Genomic DNA, 16,815 nt, shown 5'->3' with positions numbered 1-16,815 from the left:
GAAGTTGGGGAAGAAAATGGGGGAGTCAAGTTCATCTTCGGAGAACAAGAGCAAGCTTGAAAACTTAGATCAAATACCAGTCCAAACCGAGTCTAAATACGATACCGAGCCTGAATTTGAATTACATACAAGTGAACCCGAGATCGAGCCAATGAACGAGATGGAGAATATTGAAGAAATGTCTATGGGAGCTTACATAAAAAGAATTTGAGATGATGTTGGTCCAGACTTAATACAACTTGCCATTCCTGCCACCGCCACATTCGAGCTGAAAGGACATATCCTTTCTGCACTAAAGGATATCCCATTCTATGGAAAAGATCCTGAGGATGGGTTCAAGCACTTAGATAAAGTGAATGACATTGTTGATTACTTTAATGTTCCGAATGTAAACAGACATACCTTCTTGCTAAGGATGCTTCCCGTTACCTTTAAAGGAGCTGCAAAGGATTGGTTAAAAGCACTTCCAACTGGTACAATCACTACTTGGGCTCAAATGCGTGAGCAGTTTCTAGACCAATTTTATCCACCATCTAAGATAGCTAAACTCAAGAAGGCAATAACTATTTTTGAGCAAAACTCAGGGGAGTCACTTTACGAAGCATGGGAGCGTTATAAAGGGTTGTTAAGGAATTTTCCTCAACATGACCTTAACATTCAACAAAAAGTGTCCATATGACGGGGTAAATGTGATGACAAGACAACTCCTTGATTCTTAAGGACCACTTACAAAGAAAAATCTGGGTGAAGTCAAGGAATTAGTTGAAGAATTTGCAAAACATTCTCGTGAATACCACAATCCAAGGAATGAAAGCGTGAAAGGAGTTGGGGGTGCACATTCTGACGAAATGGCTGCTATGATGACAATGCTAAATACTATGGACCGGAGATTAAATCAAATGGACCAATCAATTCATGCAGTTAAAGTTGGTTGTGAACGATGTAATGGGCCACACTTGACTAAAGATTTCCATTTGGATGAGTATGGAAACAAAAAGGCTCAAGTTTGCTATTCAAGTGGAGATAAATATGATGATGACTGGAGAAAACCAAAGAAAGAGTGGCTGCCATACGAAGAATACAAGAAGAAAAAGGAAGAGAAATATAAGCAGACAGGCCGAGGCTTCTACCAAAAAGAGCACCCACCAACCGAGAAGAAAGTAGACTTAGAAAATATGTTGACCCCATTCAAGGAAGCATCCGAGAGAAGACACGATGATACCGATGTAGTGCTAAAGGAACACATAAATATGTTGAAGGAACAACACAAAATGATGATTGACCAGCAAGCTTCATTAAGAAATCATCAAGCATCGATTCAAAGTTTAGAAGTCCAAGTTGGTCAACCTACTACTTTGGTTAATACCAAATTATCTTCACAACCTCCCGAAAAGAAATTTCAATCTCACGTCATGGTCATTGATACTGAAGAAGAGGCGATTTCTGAGTTTCCTAGAAGCACTAGAAGTGGAGCCAAATCCATCTGAACCGAAACCAAAGAAGTCCAAGCTAAAAAACGAAGAAGCTGCTGAAACACCAGATTCACGTCATGAGCTCGATATACCTACGACGTGGGCTCAATCTGAACAGAATAAAATCGTATCTATTCTAACTTATAAACCGCCTTTACCATTCCCGTCTCGAGCACATCTTAGCCCACTGGAAAGGGAATATCTGGAGTTTATTCAACAAATAAAGGGTATTCCTATTAATACTCCTTTCATTGATTCTCTTTCGAAAATTCCAGAATAGATGTGGGCTCGGTTTGAATAGAATAAAATCGTATCTATTCCAACTTATAAACCGCCTTTGACATTCCCGTCTCAAGCACATCTTAGCCCACTGTATAGGGAATATCTGGAGTTTATTCAACAATTAAAGGGTATTCCTATTAATACTCCTTTCATTGATTCGCTTTTGAAAATTCCAGAATACGTGAAGTTCCTCCAAAACTTAATAGACACTCATCAAGAATTAAGGAAGAATTCTAAGGTGAATCTAAGAGAGCAAAGCTCAAAAGCTGTATTAGGAGAGTTGCCTAAGAAGATGGGGGATCCTGGACACCTTACTCTTCCATGTCATTTCGGGAATAATTTCAAGATTTATGCTTTAGCCGATTCTGGAGCTAGCATAAATTTGATGTCTTTTTCATTTTATCAGAAGTTGAATATTCCAAAGCTGAAGGCTAAAAATATGACTATTCACATGGCAAACCGTTCAGTGACACAACCCCGGGGCATTGTGGAAGATATTCTTGTAAAAATTGGGAAATTCGTTTTTCTAATAGATATTGTGGTGTTGGATATGAAAGAAGATCCTGTTGTTCAGATTATTCTTGGTCGCCCGTTACTAAACACTGCTGGGGCTTTGGTTGATATACGCGAATCTAAGTTCACCTTGAGAGTTGGAGATGATAAAGAAATTTTTGGAATGGAAGATTGATTTCAAGGATATGATGTTAAGGGTGAAGTGTTCAATATTGATGAAGACAATGAACTTGAAGAATTGGAAAAGCTTATGGAAGAAAGAAATCAAGACAATTGATCAAGTCAAGCGCACTAAACCAAGGGCATCCGTTCCATTTTTCGTTGAAGTCATTACTTATACAAAACCAACATCTTGTGTAAGTAAGGAAAGTGATGACATGTCTAGTGATGAAGAGGAGGTTACATCAAAGGTGATTAGCCCAGTGGTGAAGGAGGATATTATGAAGCTTAAAAATGAGGAAAAATTGAAGACTCAATGGATCAAACGCAAGCTCGATGGAAACAAAGTTAAGGCTAAAAAGCAGAATTCTAAAAAGATGTATATTCATCGAGTGCAAGCTTACAAGAGGCATTTCAAGGAGCAGAAGATCCTAATGGTGGACTCATCTGAAGATTCATCGTAGGAGGCACGGAGTCCAGCTCACAACTCCTAAAAAAGAAGCGCTTCTCGGGAGGCAACCCGAGTTTGGTTTGCGTTTTCTTTCTTTTTCTTTTTTCATTTTTAGTTTTTAGGAAATCGATCATATCATCCGAATCATTATATGCATAATTAAACTCTGAGTGTGAGGTCCCTAAAAATTAAGTGGTTATATTTAAGAATCTAGTTAATAGAAAATTTGGAAATAATAAAAGTTTTACAATATTCACGACGTGAATTGTTACGCTTCACAATGTGAGTTTAGGATGTAACAAACAGTTATCATAATTAGCCCATTTTCTATTAAATTAAACGGCCCATTATTTTTAGTCCAATCCAATTTTGGAATAGATTGAATGACCCACTTTTTAAGCCCAGACTGGATTCACGACGTGAATCTTGAAATATTCGGGACCACAGATTAAAGAACATAGAACCCTCTTTGACTAAAACATTTCTTTCTTCCCACGAAGTGAAAGAGGCGATTGGTCCCCCCCCCCCCCTTGTTCGATTTCGGCCGACACACATTCTTTAATCCTCTTTTGCTTATGTAATCCTCCAAAATAGGTACATTAATCTTCTTTCCATTGTTTATTATTGTTTTAATTGCTAGATTTAGAGGTTAGGGATTACTTTTCTTTAGATGTTAAAAATTGATACCCTAAATGATGAAATCGTTACTGCATAATGTACGTCGAAATGATCTAGCATAAAACCCTAAGTATTGTATTGGTTCGATTTGTACAGAAATTGGACAGATTCATGATGCGATGACGAACTCACGACGTGAATTCTACACTTGACAATTTGCTGTTTCTTTTAATTCTAATCTCTTGGTTTGTTTTTGTTGGTTTTGTTTGCTCCTTATTATTGCATAAATGGCTCCTAGAAGAGAAGTTCCAATTGGAGTGGCAGGTTTACACCTATTCTACAATTTCCCAATGACGATGTCTCAAGAAGTCTTGACCTGATGGAACAATCGGTTGGGGTGGCTTTACAACACGGAAATTGCAGTTGCAACCACCATCAACTGGACACAGTTGAGGGAAGTTGGACTCACGGATAGGATGTCCCCGTTTCTGACTAAAATATTTATTGGAAATGGTTATTCATTCACTTGCTCGGGATGGCTCAACCTTTTTTGCATCCGAGAGCGGGTATGTAAGGACTTTTGTGTTGAGTTTTTCTCAACAATTACATTCCAAGAGAATGTCCACGACCCCCATTATCAACAAGCTTTGGTACTCCATCTCGGGGGTCAGTATCGGGAATGCAGCCTCATGTAATTTTCTTGGAGGGTGGGGATATATAATCCCCAAGAGGCTTTGACTCCCAATTTTGGCATATTTTTAAGGGATACAGCTAGAGGGTATGAAGATGGTGCTACTGGGTTTGCTTTCTGGCATAATATTGCCTCTGGAACATTCAACTCTGGAGTATCTCCCGAGATTAGCATTCGGTCTCCTATCCACCGAGTACTACACCGATTTATCACTTTCTCCATAAATCATAGAAGGCATGGGGACAAGTTGACAAAGCAAAATTTATTCTTTTTATGGTGCATTTTTCAGTTGGGAGTGTGTTGCAACATTCGCTACTTTTTGGCACGCTTTCTGGCTGACTCTGCTGCTAGTTATCGTCCCGGGAGCCCTATTTGTGGAGGGCACTTTATTACACGCTTGGCCCGGTTTTATGGTCTCATCATTCCTATCATCACTCGTTCTTTGACTTGCATGGAGGGGAACAAGTTTACTATGGGGTATCTGGAGACGATGAGAGTTGTTAGGAACTTTGGATCTCACTGGGGTATTTTGGCATCAGATGATGAGGGTGGTGAGCAGTCGGGTGACCAACATGAAACACAGCAATGGCCTCGGAGACAAAATGTTAGAGGCCGAGGAGAGAGAGGGCAACTGGTGCATCCAACCGCACCCTTGGTAGGATCACATATTGGGGATGATGTGGCTGGGTATTTTGATCAGCTCTCTTTGAGTGTTAATTGGATTGGAGGGACGGTAGAGAATATGGTGCAACATTTCCATATGGAGTAGCCTCCTCACCTGGGGTATCATTACCTAATTTGCCCAAGGTGGAGTGAGTATCGAGGCCAAGGAGGAGATGGGACAGGCCCTAGTGGAGCTTGGGATGAAGAGGAAGATGATTGATCGCTAGTTTGTTTGTTTGTTTTTTTAGTTTTTCGTTTATTTGGTTTTAGTTGTTTGGTTCGAACACTTTGTATGGATCGTTGAACAATTGTTGGTTGATTATTGTGTTACTTTTAATTTCTTTTGGTTGTTTGATTACAACTTACTAAGGAGTTTTGGGAAGGGAGTGAAGTCAAGTCAAGAGTTGTGATCGTCTAGTTAAGGGTCGTTACAAGTCTAGAGTTAAGAGTCGAGACCCACAAATAAAAATAAGTGTGGGGTGAGTCGAGAGAGGGGATGAGATTAGCAAGGAATCATAAAAATTCTGCATTCAGAAGTGTCTTTATCAATTTAGAAATTGGAATGGGATATCAAAAGTAATAAGAAGAATGAGCAATTTCATTTTTCTATCGCTCAGTTTTCACGACGTAAGCATACACTATTCAAGTCACAAGTTGAGTTATTATAGATTCTAGATGCCGCATTCAATGTACCTCACATCGTGAGCCTATATAACTCACGTCGTGAGTTTCCCATTTTCACTATATTTGGGGTTTTCATGACACACATGCTGGCTGTTTTCTTCTACTATACAAAGTAGAGTATGCTTTCCTGCATTATTCTATACATTTTGAAGACTTACACCATTCTTATGGGAGATTGAATTTTCAATTCATTACTTTTTCAGTTGTTGGCTCACTTACATCTTTCGAGAGTTCAAGTCCAAATTCCTATTTATATGAAGTTTCATATTTGAGATGCACATTTTATCCGCACGTTTGGAGTTCGATCTTGCCACTTCTACCCCAGGGGAGTCTGTTCTTTTTTCTCCCTTTTATTACTTTTATTTAGTTTATGCATATAATGAGGGCATTGTATGTAATAAGTGTGGGGTAGGGGTTGAAAAACTAAAATGCTAGAAATTATAGGAAATTTTAAAATTTTCATAGGTTTGCAATAATAATCTGATTAGTTCTAGTAATAATAATTTAAACATAAGTTGCTAGTATTGCATTAGGATGATCTGACAAGAACTCAAATGTTTAATTGAGCCAATATACGTTATAGTGCATTTGTGGCCTCCTTTATTTTAGTGATATCATGGAACAAAAACACAACTTCGCTTAGTTTGAGCCAAGACCGAAATTATCCGATCTGGAACCATAGTGCAAAGGCGTTGATTCTTCCATAGAGGGTTTTGATAAATCCACATAAAGTATAAATGTATGACAAGTATGACCCCATTTAAATTTGTAGAGTATTTTTTTTAATCGCTAATTATACCCAAAAAAAAAAACATTTCAAGGACACATTATACCTTTTTTTTAAGCTATCTTTTTTTTTTTTTTTTTTTGACATTTCACCAATAATTTTAATATTTTTTGGTCATTTTTACACCACCATTCCTTTTTAATAAAAAAAGGTTATGATTCTTGTGATATACCCTTTTGATTATAAATATCAAATTATAATACTGAGGGTTATGATTATGTTTGTTCCGTTTTCGTTAAATCCAAATAACAAACTTATAAACAACAATCAAAAGAGAATGTTTATGTCTAATCTTCCATTCAATTCAACTTGTAAGAAATAAATTAATAATAACAAAAGAGGGGCTAAAATAAAAGCACAAAATAGTGGTTAAAATTTATAATGTGAATAATCATAGTCTCATTGACATTAAGTTGTGATTATTTTATAACTTTTTTGTTTGCTTTTGAAATAATGTAAATTTTATTCACGGCTTAATATATTAAATTCAGAATTTAAAGTATGGATGATTTATGTATAATTTTTTCTGTTAATTTTCTTCTAAATATATTTATTTTTTGTGTTGTATAAGTATGTAAGAATACATTAGCTTTAATAATAGTGTAGTATTAAATTCAAGATGAGTAAAATAAATGGTTTTATTAGACTGAGAATATAGTATTTAAGTTATTAATGCATGATTTTATTTACAGATCTTATTTAGAAGAAAATGATGGTTGCGATGCTGGTACACGTGGTTAGTAGCAACGTGTGGTCGTGGTAGTAGTAGAGTTTGAATTTTTGATTTCTTTGAGTTTGCGAATTATTGTAAAATGGTTTGTATTAAGTTGTGAATTAAACTATAAATTGACTGTATAAACTTGTAATTTATATAAGTTTTGTGTTCAAATATGAGAGTATATAATAATGAAAATATTATAATGCAAAAATTACCATTTTGCCCTTTTTATATCAAAAAGAGAAAAAAAATAGTATTTTCACATGTTTAATAAGAATATCATGTAAATATTTACTAACTAATGAGGTTATCAGGGTTCTTAATAATTTGTGGTTTTCATTTAAACCACTCCTTTTATATATATATATGTTTCAGATGAATTATTGATTTATGGCAAAATCATAACCTGTTAGTTTTTCGAACATGTTTTCCTTTGGATTAGCAGAGAGAAGGAAACGATATGCTAGGGTTATGAATCGAAATGATCATGTATGGAGGAGAATAATAAGATGCTTAAACTGGAATTGTCTGATTGAAGACCAAAATTATCCGATCTGGAACCATAGTGCAAAGGCTTTGATTCTTCCATAGAGGGTTTTGACAAATCCACATAAATTATAAATGTATGACAACTATGACCCCATTTAAATTTGTCGAGTATTTTTTTTAATCGTAAGCTAATTATACCCAAAAAAAAAACATTTCATGGACACATTATACCTTTTTTTTAAGCCATCTTTTTTTATTTTGACATTTCACCAATAAATTTAATAATTTTTTGGTCTTTTTTACACCCCCAGCTCTTTTTAATAAAAAAAGGTTATGATTCTTGTGATATACTCTTTTGATTATAAATATCAAATTATAATATTGTGGGTTATGATTATGTTTATTCTAAATATCAAAATAAATATAATGATTTCTGGAGTATGATTAGGGAGGTTATTCGCCCGGATTAATAGACTATCAACTTGCTCAATTCAAATTGATTGGTATTTTGAATTCCATAGTATTAACCGAAACCAAACCGAATAAGGTTCGATTTAATCGTTTTCAGTTTTAAGTCGATCGATTTATTTGTTCAGATTTCGTTAAATCCAAATAACAAACATATAAACAACCAATCAAAAGAGAATGTTTATGTCTCATCTTGCATGCAATTCAACTCGTAAGAAATAAGTTAATAAAAACAAAAGAGGGGCTAAAATAAAAGCACAAAATAGTGGTTAAAATTAATAATGTGAATAACCATAGTCTCATTGAAACATGATAGTTGCTATAAGTGTAACGCCTGTAGATTCGTGCTAGTCAATTTAAAGATAATAGGGGTCGAAAACGATTTTTTTTACAAAAGATTATTTAGAATAAATAATCTTAAAAAAGTTGTAGAATATGTCTCAGGAGTTTCGTACATATAAAGAATGCCGAAATCCGAGTTATAAGGAAGAAATTATAGCCCGTCAAAGTTTTACGGCAAAACCGGCATGGCACTAGGAGACATAAAAAAATGAAAGTCGTAGAATATGTTAACCTGAGAGGGTCCATAAAAAAACGCCCAAATCTGACTTCTTATGCGGAAGTTATGATTTTTCGAAGTTTCGGCTTAGCGGTGTACAGCCAGAAGTTCGAGTATTAGATCGAGCGGTTTTTAGCCGACACAACCTAAACGAGAATCGAAGATCTCATTGTTAGTAGCATAACGATTAAAGGACAGAAGAAAATGGACATCGGATGAAGAATATGTTAACCTGTCCCGGCCTGTTAAAAATATAACTTTAAAAATAAAGTCAAAATTAGCCGACAGAGCCTAACGAAAGTTGTAGAGTACATCTCCACCTATGCGTGGATATAAAGAACGTCAAAAACGGAGTTCGTATGAACGAGTTACAAATTATAATAGCATATTTACGTATTAAAATAAAGTATAAATCATATATACGTACACATTTATATACATATGTATATATCATTAGAAAGGTATCGATGATGCGGTCATTATAAGACTAATGTTGAGTTCTTTCGACATTAGTTTAGTACAAATATCATTAAATCCATTTAAAATAGTATTATAGAGGGGTGTTTAGTTGTTTATATAACTAAATTGTCATTAAGTAATTATGGATGGTAGTTTTTGAAAATTTAATTAGTATAAATAAGAGCCTTGGGCTCTCATATTTCTTGCACCATTCTCTTGATTTAAGACTCTTTCTCTCCTTATCCCCCGAGCATTTCGGTCCCTTGTGATTCAACTTCTCTTTCTGTAGTTTTTAGTATAGTAAGGTGGGCGTTGAAGCGCTGTACAAATCTTTCTTAGAAGGATTCAGCGACGAAGTTCTGCCCCTGCAGAGTCCGACTCCTAGCTAAATCCTCATGTAAGTAAGTTATACTTACCCTATTTTAATATAGCTTATATTTAAAATTAATATTGTTATTATGAACTTATAATAAATATTTGAGCTATTATTATGACTTATATAAGTATCGTTATAATATCTTTTAAACTACTCGTGGTACGAGGAATCTGGTTTAAAGGGCCGCATAGGGTTGTTGGATTTCAGAAGTGTTATACGCCAAAATGTCATGCCCTCCGGTGTTTTATGTCTGGCCCCTGTCTGTACATAGTGGTTAGAAAGTATTGTTTAAACGCTTATATAATAATAATAAGACTAATAATTAGTCACGGTAAATATTAGACTAAAATCTAGTGGTGATAATACTAGGTTTCGTCGAAAGAAATTATTTTAAAGTAAACGAAGCTCTGTCCGAGTACCGAGTCACCACCTTCTCAGGTGAATGCATTGTCCCTTTCATCTTACACATAGATATGAAGTATTTTATATAAACTACGTGCTGTGTGTGCATATTATCTGTATAATTGCTATCTATGCTGGATGAACGAGTTTATACATGTTTTAAATGATTTAAACTATATATGTATTTTATATTTACGATAATGTTGGGGTAAAACATAGGTAGATGTAATAGATGGAGTATGAGTTGGATGATGAGTTGAGAGGTGAAATAGATTGTGAGGTGAGGATGAGAGGTGGATGATGTGAGAAGCCTTTTTCCCAAATGATGGCCCCGTCATTCAGCAAAGTATGGATGACAACCGCAGACTATTCTAGGCAGTCTAGTGGAACACTAGCAGGCTCGCAACCTGTAGGTGTTGTGAACGATGTGTTCACCCAGTATACTCTAAACCTTGGCGACCATGCAGACTTGGTGCCTAAACCTTGGTGATCATGCAGACTTGATGCCTAAACCTTAGCGACTATGTAGACTTAGTATCCGTTGTGTAAACCTTGGTGATCATGCATACTTGATGCCTAATCCCTAACGACTATGCAGACTTAGTGCCTAAACCCTAGCGACTATGCAGACTTAGTGCCTAAGCCCTGGCGACTATGCAGACTTAGTGCCTGTTGTGTAAACCGTGGCAATGATGGACTTCGTGCCGATTCCTTGGGATGATCCTTAGGAATGAACGAACGAGGAATAGCTGCTTCTTAGGGTAGATCCTTAAGACTAAAGAAGATAATGGGGATGAGTAATTGGGTTGATTGTTTGATTGTTTAAACATAATAATTATATTATTGTGGGTTGAAAACCCTATGTACTCACTAGGTTTCCCAGTCTGACCCACTCAGTTTAATTAAATCACAGGTGTCGATATGAAGTGACATTACACTGAGAGATTAAGGAGATATAGATTACTAGTGTAAATGAATATAAGTTCAGTTTATGTTTATGTTTCTGTATTGACGATGACATCCCAAATGTTTTAAAATGAATAAAATATGTTTCTTCGGAAATGCTTTGATAACGTATTTATCGTATTTTTCTGGGAATAAATTTTGCAACATTTTTATTAAAAGATGTACTTTGATTTTTATAAAACATAACAAATCGGTTTTTTCTAACCATAAAAATGAGGATGTCACAATAAGGAACAAAGAGAAAAAATGATTAAAGAAGAAAAAAAAAAGTTATATAATTTTGCTGGTTTAAATAAAGAGTAAAGAGAAGAAAAGGAGTTTATAAACTCATGAAATGTTTTTTTGGTATAACTGGCTCATGGGAATATCGGACTATAGTTAAGCATGGGCTTCGGCCTATTGCTATTTCCTGGACATCTTTCCTTTCCAATTTCCTTTCTTCTATTTCCTATTTGTGTCCATCATTCTAATTCCTCCAAAATTTATAAAACAATTTTGACAAATATTTTCCGATTAAATCTTTTTACATTGCCTTGAACCTTCTTTAATATTCAGATATCTTCGACTCACGATTTAAGGATCTGCTATATCTCTTTGCAATTTATTGTGGGAATGTTAATTGTTTTTCATCACTTTTCAAAAAATCACCAAAATAACACTATTTTACGACAAAATAAGCTGTTTTGTAATTAAATAGTTATTTATAAGGTTAACATGAAAAACAAATAGGGAGAAAATTATGCCAAAATAATAAAACCACGGTGAAGCCCATAAAAAGCCTACAAACAGAATAGTTGGCTGGAGTCCTATAGCGAACCTCCAACTTTGGACCTCCTCTAGACATTTGAACTTATGGACTCATTCTTCACCCTTGGATGTCCCAAGTTAAGCTAGTTACCTTATCCTTGCAGACATCTAGAATATGGAAAGTCTTTTCATGAATTTGTTTTTGTGTAGGATATGGTGCCATTCTTATTATATTTTCTCTATTTTCACCTTAGTGCAATCTTACTTTTATCATAATTCGATGGTTGTATGCCATACACAACTAGTAGTCACCATGACATGCCATGCTAACTTTTTTAACAATTTAATTTTAATAAAAATTCAAATTTTCATTAATTGAAAAAAAAAAAACATAGTAGAATTATAAAAAAATTAAATACTGAAAAACTAAAAAAATATAAACACTTAAAAACACACCAAAAAAAAAGTGCAGAAAGACGAAGATGAAAACGTCTACAATGATTTACATAAAAATAGAGATATTGGTGCACTTGAGAGAGAGAGAGAGAGAGAGAGAGAGAGAGAGAGAGAGAGAGAGAGAGAGAGAGAGGCCTTATCATGGCGGGAACCGCAAACCAGGACCGGTGTTCCTCGTAGTTGAGAATTGAGATAACAAACCACTCCCAATATTATAACCACACCCTTCACCCTAAAAATATCGCTTTTTAGAGACCACCATTTGGACATCTACAATCTAGTTACTTCTTAAATGTGCCTCAAACCCCTCAAGAGATAGTTCTTCCTTGACTCATAGCTATATTTTTTTTTCAAGACCAAAACCATAATATTATACCTCAATAATGACGATTAGCTCAATCTTTAATCACATACTACAACTCAACATTGGCTTTTGGTCATTTGTGGTGACGACTATGATACTTTTCATTATTATTTGTTGTTGCATGTAGCTAGTAGTCAAATATTGTTTCATTTGGCTTTAAACAATATTGGAAGTTATAGGGGAAATATTGCAAGTTGGCAAGTTTCTACTATCTCAAATTCTTATGAGAAGAAACATTTTGTGAGCTTATAAACATTTTCTCTTGATAGGTCTTCAAAGGCTTCAGTAGATCAAATGGATGCATCAATCCCACATGCACACCTAGCCTAACACAGTCGATGCCGCGAAATAGCACGATTTAGACGCACTTGACACTTCATACTGGTCGTTAGGAGCTGATGAACTTTTATTTTTGGTGAGTTTGGGTCAAGGCGGTTTAACCCGACCTAGTCTAACACTGGACCGCCATTGACTTCATGGATGAGTTGACAAAACCTTCTAGAATCCTTTGGAAAGTTCAGATAGGCTTCAGGTTTAAATTAATTTTTTGGGAACCTTTAGGGTTTCCGTCCACTATAAATAATACCTCCTAGGTCCCATTTAAATCTTGAGAATTTCGAAGCTCTCTCCCTCACTTGACGATTTCTTCAAACTTTCCGAGTATTCACTATGTGTATCGTTTTCCATTGTTGTTGGAAAATTGAAAAGTCTGCATTAAATCCTAGGGTGTTACTCTGTTGCTTACAACCTATAAAAACAAAGTAAAAATCTTTAAGGACATAAGTCTGATATGTGCAAGTCTCTACAATCTCGATCAACTGCAAAACATTTTGGTTTTACTTTACTATTCCGTGTTTATTTTCACACAATAAGAGGAAGGTCTTCTTCTACCTTTCTTATAATCAGATCCGATCGAGAATAATCGATCTGGTTTCTTGACGAAACTTGTAATCATATTAATAATAAATTGATTTATTATTCGCAACTAGTAGACATATAATTATTAGCATTATTTGTCGATTTCCTTAGGTCACTATTGTATTTGATATTCAACAAACAAGTATTTTGCTAATTTCCAAAAAAAGGTTAACGTAGCTATTGTTTATATTGAATTGTTTATGGGTAACTTAAGTAATTTTCTCATAATATCAATTAAAATGTAGCAAAATAACTCAACATTGAGTTATTTGTTTCTAGATTTTAATTTCATAAAAGAATTTCCTCTATAACATAAATTTTCAAGTGTACCCTCCAATTCATGCTAATTAAGAAGAAAAAATATATATTGTACAATAACAAACGCACGCACACACTCAATTCAGAAGTTGAAATTATGAAATGTGATGACCATGGAATAATGGTATTTCAATGGTGGTGGTGATAATGTTCATGGAAAATTCAGGAATATAATAACATGCAATCGATAGCTCTATAGCCATCAAGTATATTTTTGACATAGATGCCTACAAAGCCCGTTATTACACATGTATCGTATCGATACCAAAAAATTATGTATTGTATAGTTATAGTATCTAAAAATAGGTTTCACATATATATATATATATATATATATATATATATATATATATATATATATATATATATATATATATATATATATATATATATATATATATATATATATAGGGTTAGGATCATGTGAGACGGCCTAATTTTGTGAGACCGTGAGAAACTTTTTTTATTTTTTCTTATCTTTTTTAGTTAATTCAAGTTCCAAAAATAATATTTAAAAATAGAATTTTTGGATTTTTCCATTTATTTTGCATTTTAATATTATTTTTTAAAATATATACAGTGTAATATTCTATTAGAATATTTCACGTATTTGTAAAAAAAAATGGATTTTTTTTATTTTTATTATTTTTTTTAGTTAAATCAAATTCCGAAAATAATATTTAAAAAAAGAATTTTTAGATTTTTCTATTTATTTTGCATTTTAAAATTATTTTTAGAATATATCAGTGTAATATTCTATTAGAATATTTCACGTATTTTTTCAAAAAAAACGGGATTTTTTATGTATTTATTTATTTTTAGTTAATTCAAGTTCCGAAAATAATATTTGAATTTTTTTTTTTGGATTTTTCCATTTATTTTGCATTTTAAAATTAACTTTAGATTTGATCTCACGGTCTTACAAAATTAGAATGGTCTCAAATGAACCTGAACCTATATATATATATATATATATATATATATATATGTATGATTAGGTTGTATTGTTTCTAGTAACTATTGTATTCCAGAATGCATAGATCTGGACCACCAGATGAATAGAATCAACAATCATACTCTAAGGGTCTATGATATTACAATAGAGTAGCATGTATCATTTAATCACACAATTTTTAGCAAAATGGTATTTTGGTCGGTTAACCTATTTTAAGAAGGGTAATTTTCGGATTTTAGGGGATCATTAATTCCTTATTTTAAAAAAATCTGACTTTTTTAAATTAATTCTAATTAAATTTTAATATTACTTTTAATAATAACCAATTTAAGCGTGCCGGGGTTTTCGCTAAGAAAGAGGCACTTGTTAATTTATTGACTGACCCGACAGAAGGAAGGTCAACCCTCAGACCGGCTGATATTTTGATTTTTGGATGGGTCGGAGGGAAACACGCATGTGTGGATCTTACAGGGGTATCCCCTCTAATGCATTGGATCCCATAAGAACTCTGCAGTTAAGCATGTCTGGGTGAGAGTAATTCAGGGATGGGTGCCCCCTTGGGAAGTTTTCGTGCCGGGAGCCTAAAGCGGATAATATTATGATACGTGCAAGAGGGGGATGTTACAAATGGTATCAGATCTTGGGCACAGGTCGATGTGTTCGACGGGTCGAAACCTATAATGGGAGGTGAAGGCGGGCAGATTAGCTGTACTCGATCCCACATCGGCTGGGAAGAAGCACTAAGCATTCCTAAAAAAGGATGTGGATACCTTCCCTATCACAACGCATTTTAAAGCTGTGAGGGCAACAGATCCCAAAAGAACTCTATAGTTAAGTGTGTCTGAGCGAGAGCAATCTAGGGATGGGTGACCCCTTGGGAAGTTTTCGTGTCAGGAGCCCAAAGCGGATAATATTGTGATATGTGCTAGAGGGGGATTTGTGACACTCGGATCCAAAAGAACTTGGTGACCAATCCTTGGAAGTGGTTGAGCTTCAAGATCCTGAATCTACATCATCTTAGGAAGCTTCTAAAGTGTGGGACTTTTCTATTCAGCAACCGAGCGTATTGTGTTTCCAGCAGACTGAGGTAAGTTTTCTCACTGTATCAATTAGTCGAAGGCACTGAGGCCGACCCATTATTTGTATAATATGATACAAACTAGTTGTGTGATATGTGTATGAACGAACAGGATTTGGACCCTCGCAGTTCTCATGAAAGACTATGATCTGACATCTGGCAATTGCATAAAAAGACCAGTATTTGGCCCCTGACAATTGTATGGAAGATTAGGATTTGGCCCTCAACAAGAATTATACGTAAGACTATGATTTGGCACATGACATTAATTTGTATGTTGGTATGTGGTATTTTGGGGAAAACTTACTAAGTGTTCTCTTACAGATTGTATTTATGGTTTCAGGTATTTCTGGTACTGAGGGAAAGGGCCCGACGTTATGGCACAACATTCTCTCCCGTTATTTCTGCATTTTTATATTGTACTCTAATGATGTGATATTTATACATTGTGATGGTTTTGGAACAATTTTTATACTTGTAGTACTTGTTTTAAAAATGAAAACTTTTATCCTGTATTGGGGTTGTTACAAATTGGTATCAGAGTCATGACACGAGTCGATGTGTTTGATGGGGACGTCAAAAACTATAATGGGATGTGAAGGCAGGATGGTTAGTTGCACCTGATCCCACATCGGCTGGAAAGGAGAACTAAGCATTCTTAAGAGGGTAAGGATACATTCTCTGTCACAACACGTTTTCAAGCTGTGAGGACGGCTGATTCCATAAGAACTTTGCAGTTAAGCGTGCACGGGCGAGAGCAATCAAGGGATGGGTGACCCCCTGAAAAGTTTTCGTGCCGAGAGCCCAAAGCAGATAATATTGTGATACGTGTCAGAGGAGATGTTAAGAGAGAGAGAGAGAGCTCTTATCTAAAAAATACGTGTAAAGTATTTCTTCGGACTAGTATTCCTTATTTACAAATTATCAAATTCTATCAGAAGTTATACCTTAATTTATTATAAGTATTAATATTTATATTATCAATATTGATATCAAAAAGTAAGAGAAGTTATTTAAAATTTAAAGGCAAAATAAAACAACAAATAGAAAGCGTACAAAGCTTTTTCTTATTATGAAAGATAATCGTTTTGACAAACCCCACTATCACGAGTAAGAGTCAACTACAGAGTTGAGTATAAACGCATATATAATTATTATTTTTATAACCAAATTTTCAAACGATTAAGTATACGCCATCCGAGTATAATTATTAAATTTATGG

At 34.5% G+C, this 16,815-nt stretch overlaps 1 non-coding gene across 1 annotated transcript; it reads right to left on the bottom strand.

The window, feature by feature from the left end:
* Nucleotides 1-544: 544 nt before the first annotated feature.
* On the bottom strand, nt 545-651 carry LOC145003562 (small nucleolar RNA R71). Its single transcript, XR_013662018.1, has one exon. It is a non-coding gene; the product is annotated as a small nucleolar RNA R71 (small nucleolar RNA).
* Nucleotides 652-16,815: the final 16,164 nt, after the last annotated feature.

The sequence above is a fragment of the Lactuca saligna genome, chromosome 6 (genome assembly GCF_052625555.1).
Source record: "Lactuca saligna cultivar CGN05327 chromosome 6, ASM5262555v1, whole genome shotgun sequence".
NCBI lineage: Eukaryota > Viridiplantae > Streptophyta > Magnoliopsida > Asterales > Asteraceae > Lactuca > Lactuca saligna.
This window is presented reverse-complemented; position numbering and strand designations above follow the sequence as displayed.